Genomic DNA, 6522 nt, shown 5'->3' on the forward strand with positions numbered 1-6522 from the left:
GCTGGACTCTGATGGAACTGTAAGCCACAGTGCTTACTAGTGGCCTCTCCAGCGTGGAAGCCTTAGGGTAGTTGAGGGCTCTTCCTAGTGGCTCGGTGTTTCAACAAACAAGGCACAAGCTGCGTGTTCTTTTATGACTGATCCTTGGACATTACGTAGTGCCACTTCCAATAGATTCTAATGATCAAAGCAGTCACAATCCTGACCAGATGTGAGTGGAGGGCACAGGCACTGCCTCAAGGGGAACAGTGTCAGAGAATTTGTAGCAGCTTTTAAAACTGCCACACAAAGAAAGCTTTATGCAATAATTTTCTATTATCGAGGTTAAAGATAGCTGGAGTAATAACATTCACTAAACACCTACTATGTGCTTGTTAATCAATTTTATGAAGGATGTCCTATTATTATCTTCATCTCACTGAAGAGTAAAATAAGGTGTACAGAGGTTGAGGAACTGGTCACATCCTAGTGAACATGAGAATGGAGATTTGAACCAAGGCTGTCTGACTACAGCATGTAGGAGCTTAGCCACTGGCCTATAGAATTCCCCTTCCGCTAACTAGAGTAAGGCCTTTTAAGAACTGTTAAACAAACATTTTAAAGCTATAGGCACTCACCAAATATTAAGACATATTTTGAATAACATCGTTACTAAAATTGACTTGGTGGTCTTGAACCCATGGCAATTGACAAAAATGTCTCACCTCTGCATAGACACCTGTATATTGGCAGAGTATTTTCCTGACAGGATTGGGCAAGCTTGAACTGGCAGAGCTGGAGCCCTCCCCACGAAGAATGAGGTGAGTCACTAGGCCTGAGAGTTACTGGATCGTGACTGTTGGGAAATCAGACATTCATCCTTGGCTCTTTTTTTTTTTTTTTTTTTTTCTTTAAGAGAGACAGGGTCTCATGGTCTCGTTCTGTCACCCAGCCTGGAGTGCAGTAGTGTAATCATAGCCCACTGCAGCCTCCAACTGCTGGACTCAAGCAATCCTCTGGCTTTGGCCAGAGAGTAGCTAGGACTACAAGCACACACCACCACATTTGGCTAATTTTTATAAAATTTTGTAAAGACAGGATCTTGCTATGTTGCCCAGGCTGGTCTTGAAATCCTGGCCCCAAGAGATCATCCTGTCTCGGCCTCCCAAAGTGCTGGGATTATAGGTGTGAGCCACTGTGCCTGCCCTAGCCTGTCCTTGACTCTTAGTTGGATATCATTCCATAGTTTAGAAATGGTTTTTCATCCACAATTTGGCTCTTATCAAGACATATTCTAATGTAAAGTTGTTTCACCTTTCAGGACAATTAGAAAGTAGATAGCTAAAACATAAAAAAGACAAAGTTCTCATTTCCTGAAGTCAAATTTCACACATCAGACCAAGTTATCTGGTGGGCTCATGTGCTACAAAAAACATAAAATTACAAAGAGACACACTTCTCTGATGAATTAAAAACCTGTGTCCTGCAGGATCCCTGCTTTTTACTAAAATACCTCAGCATGCAGCTGAGAGTGTAACCCTTGGGATGCCAGCCATGAAGTGTTAACGGCTTGGAGAGAAGGGGCCCACCCCGGAGCTCTGTGACTTTAGAATCAATTTGTATACTGAAATGTCATCTCTGCCAGCCCTGTTTCCAGTTTGCCTCATACGTGGGGACTGCTGAAGACAGGAAATGGGATTTCCCCTATCCCCTCACTCCCATCCACCCACTAGGAGCTCTCCCAGCTGAAAATGGCTGTCATGGCTGCTCTGTCCTTACACAGCAATGACCAGAGGCTACATCAGGGTTGTTCCTGCTGCACATCTGCCCTCTCAGAAATGGGTCTATAATGGGCCACACAGTCCTGCAGTGTCCTGTGCTTCCCAGAGCATCTTCCCCTCCTGCCTGGACCCAATTTTGAGAGATTTTCCTGTCCATGGTGAGAAAGCTCCTTCAGCCAGTCTTGGCATTCAAATGTAGACAAGGTCTTTGTACTTTACTCCTTCTCCCACAAAATAATATAGGATATTTTCCAAAAGTTGAGCTAAGAGACTACCCGAGCAATTCAATCAAAAGTTTCAATTCAAAGCATTTCTCACCAACCTGAACTCCACATCCACGATGGTCCCTTAAACCTCCCATCCAGCCAAAGTGAAGTCATTCTTTCCCAGGCACTTCCCAAAGAGTTGCATCAGTCTTTTCTTTCCATTGATTCGTTCATTCAACAAATATTTGTTAAGTGCTGGCCGTGTGCCAGGCACGCTGCTTGGTACTCAAGATGCAACACCAAATGAGGCAGACACCTTCCCTGTCCTCACAGAACTTTCATTCTAGCTCCAAGAAAGGACACAGAGCAAATGCTTAAACCATTCATTCAATCATGCATGCATGTGTAAGTTCATGCCAGTTGGTATAAATTGTATTAAATCTTTTGGTCGGAAGTTATAGACAACTCTGGATAACTTCATGAAAGAAATGAATCCATGGGAGAGACATGGAGAAGTCTAACAGGATCCAAGGAAGAGATAAACAAGTGCAGGAACCAAATTAGCTCTACCTCTTTGGCAACAGTTTATGAATCTTCCTTCTATTATGTTTCATTAGTGTGATTTAGTTATCAACAACTGTAATTATTTCAGTTAAAAAGGGAATGTCATTGGCTCACCCTGCTTTTAGTGTCTGCCTTTGGACTAACTGGACTGAGCTAGGGATGTTGGTGTTAGAGGACAGACATAGCTGTTGAAGGCCACCCCTGGGCAACAGGTGAAGGCCCCAGAAAAGAGGTCAGGCAGTTTCTGTAAAATTATCTATACAACAGAGGTAGGAATTGTCCCAAGAGCATCTGACTTAATTTTGGGAAGGGGATGGGATCAAAGAAAGTTTCACTGTGGATGAGAAATATAATCCCATCACCTGAAGGATGAAGGAGTTAGCTAAGTCAAAATGAAAAAAATCATGGGAAGGAGAAAGTGGGACATAATGATATATAGAAATGGTATCTGCGAAAACTCAGAGGCAAGAAGATATAAGACATATTTGAGGACTAGTGAGAAGGTTGGATTACAGCCGACAGGGCATTTTCACTCTGGTGGATTGGAGGATTTATCTCAAGCCCTACATCATTTTTATCAGCTTTCTTGGGAAGTCAGTGGGACTCCTGGTGGCCAGCAAGGAGTTTCTGGGCGGGGCATCCAGAGCAGGCTCTTCTCTAGTGTTAGTAATAATGCTAGTTGATACTTCTGATTAATGGTTGTTTTTGCCTTCCAGAAATACTCATCTTTTTTTGCAGAAACATGTTGGCTTTTCTTTTTGGAAAAAAAAAAAAAAGTTGATTAAAATTCACTTCACCACTTTCTCTAGATTTCATAGATATGCCACCTGATCTTTGTATCTATAAAACAGACCTATATAAATTCTAACTGAATTTTAAACAGTTTTTAAAGCAGGTCTTGAATTTTAAGATTCTATATAGTATTTTTCTATTAACCTAAGGCCAGAAATTGAGCTGTTTCGTTCTTTTGGAGAAACAGTTAACTATTAAAAGCTGCATAAGATGAGATTTTGACCCAGATTTATTAACTTCATGAAATAATTCCAAATAATATTGTGATAACTTGTAGTGATTTGAGCTGAGCAAATGTGGAGGTCTGTGGTGGATTAAAGATGGCTGCAAATTCCTTGCCATTCCTCTCAAAAAGATACGAGGTTTATTTCCCCACCCATTGCATCTGGGTTGGTCTTTGAGTACTAGTAGAATGAGGAAAGAGTGATACCGTGCTGGCTCCAGGCCTAAGATTTCAAACGTCAGGCAGCTGCCATGTTTGTGCTCTGCCAGCTGCCATGCTGTCAAGCAGCTCCAGTAGACTACTGAACCATGAGAAGGCATGGAAAGGTTCTGGAGGTTGAGGCACCATCTTGTGAGCACCAGCGCAAGCCAAGCTCCCCACTGAGTGCAGTTCCTGAGTGATCTCAGCTACGCCCTGTGGAGCAGAACTGCCCGGCTGAGCCAAGTCAACTCACAGAGTTGTAAGACATAATAAATTTTTGTTGTTTTAAGCTATTCAGTTTTGGGATGGTTGGTTATACAGCAATAGATACTGAAGTTGGTTCCATGTGGATTTCTTTTCCATTTCTTTAGGAGAAAGTGGATTTCTTGGTCTTTTGCTTACTTGTTTATTTTGGTTCTTAGTATTTTTTATTTTACTAATACTTAAAAAACTGGTTTACTAACAATTTATACCAAAAATCAATAGCAAAATAATTAATCTTTCTTACTTTTCAGTCACCCAGTTTCACTCCCAGATGCAACCACTTTTGGTAGTTTCTTAGGTATAAGAACAAACTTATAAGCACAAACATATGTATTGTCTTTTTTTCATTCCTTTCTTTTTACATCCAGATGGAAAGTTACTTTACATGTGGTTTTATACCTCCCTCTCATCATTTACCAATGTATTGTGGAAACAGATAACACCAATACTCAACACCCTGAAAGCCCCCTCTTTTATAATGACTATATAATATTCTACTACATGATATAATATAATTTAACCAGTCTCCTATTCATTGGCATTTGCTTCTGATCATTTACTAAAAATAAAGCTGCAATAAATATCCTTGTAACTATATCATTTCACATATGTGCATGTACATGCATATATTCCTAGAAAGGAAATTGTTAAGCCAAAAGGTATGTACATTTTACATTTGATAGGTGATACCAAATTAACCTCCATGTAAGTGGTATCAAATTATGCTCTTACCAGCAAAAGGTGAGAATGTCCGTATCTCTACACATTGAATAACACATCTAGATCAAATTCTTCTATTGTTTGTTATGTTCTATGGTTGATTAGCTAAGATTTTCCGATAATTATAATTTTACCTCTTTTCCTTTGCAGTTTTGTATTTTATTTCTTTCTCTTGTCTAATTATAGTGGCTCGTACTTTCAGAATAATATTAAATAATACTGGAACTGTCCTATTCTTTTCTTTTCTTTTTTTTTCTTTTTTTTTTTGAGACAGGGTCTTGTGCTGTCACTCAGGCTGGAATGCGGTAGAACTGTCATGGCTCACTGCAGCCTGACCTCCCAGGCTCAAGCAGTTCTCCCACCTCAGCCTCTTGAGTAGCTGGGACTACAGGCATGTGCTACCATTTCTGGTTATTTTATTTTATTTTTTTTTGGTAGGTGTGGGGCCTTGCCATGTTGCCCAGGCTGGTCTCGAACTCCTGGGCTCAAGCCCTCCTCCTGCCATGGACTCCCAGAGTGTTGGAATTAGATTACAGGCATGAGCCACTGCACCTGGCCAACTGTCTATTCTTCCTCGAATGAGAGCACTTCTACTGTTTTCCCATTAAGAATAAACCTGAGAAAAAAAATAAAGCTGACATTTGAGATAAGACATTTATTTGAAAGAAAGAGTGTCCATCTATTCCCATCTTTGAGAGCTGTTATCAAGAAAGTATATTACATTTTATCAAATTTCAACATCTATGGAATAGTCATATGAGTTTTGTTTCCTTCAATCCATGAATATGGTGAGTTACATTAATAGGTTTTCTGATGTCGGAGTATACTTACATTCTTAGAGTAATCCTCGTATACTTGGACATGGTATATTAATCTTGATATTTTTCTGGTTCCTCGTTGCTCAAATTTTTATTTAGGATCTATCTATCTATCTATCTATCTATCTATCTGTCTGTCTGTCTGTCTGTCTGTCTGTCTGTCTATCTATATATCTATTTATCTATCCATCCATCTATCTATCTATCTATTGAGACAGAGTCTCACTCTGTCATCCAGGCTGGAGTGCAATGGTGTGATCTCGGCTCACTACAGTCTCGCCTCCTGGGTTCAAGTGATTCTCGTGCCTCAGTCTCCCAAGTGTCTGGGACTACAGGCATGTGCCACCATGCCTGGCTAATTTTTGTATTTTTTGTAGAGATGGAGTTTCACCATGATGCTGGTCTCGAACTCCTAGCCTTAAGTGATCCTCCCATTTTGGCCTCCCAGAGTGCTGGGATTACAGGTGTGAGCCACCATACCCAGCCTGCATTTTAATTTATAAATGAAATTGGTCAGTGGTTTTACAGGATACTTCATAGGAAACAGTCTATCAGACACCAAAGTAATAATAGTGTGAGTGGGTAAATCACCAAATGAGAAATTCTAGACAACAGAGAGAATGCTGAGGAGAAGGGAGGAGGCCACCTCTCCTATGAAAGAGGGTCTGGGGCAGACAATCCAGGAGATCCTGAGGAAGCAGGGAGGAAAAACCAAACAGATGCATATCAGACAATTGAGTCCCTGTCAACTGGAGGTAAAGATCTTATGCAGAGGAAGGACGAAGTCAATGCTTGGAATACTGACCCATTACCCATTAGTGAAATATTGAATCAAATGTGTAAAAACAGGCAGACTAAGTATCAAAATATCTTAAATCACAAAAGGTAATTCACTGCAATTGTTCCAGTGACTGGGAGAGAAAAATAAATTTTGTATAGAAAACATGTAATAGAGAAAGTAAAAGCAGATTTGA

Source organism: Chlorocebus sabaeus, chromosome 21 (genome assembly GCF_047675955.1).
Source record: "Chlorocebus sabaeus isolate Y175 chromosome 21, mChlSab1.0.hap1, whole genome shotgun sequence".
Taxonomy (NCBI): Eukaryota; Metazoa; Chordata; class Mammalia; order Primates; family Cercopithecidae; genus Chlorocebus; species Chlorocebus sabaeus.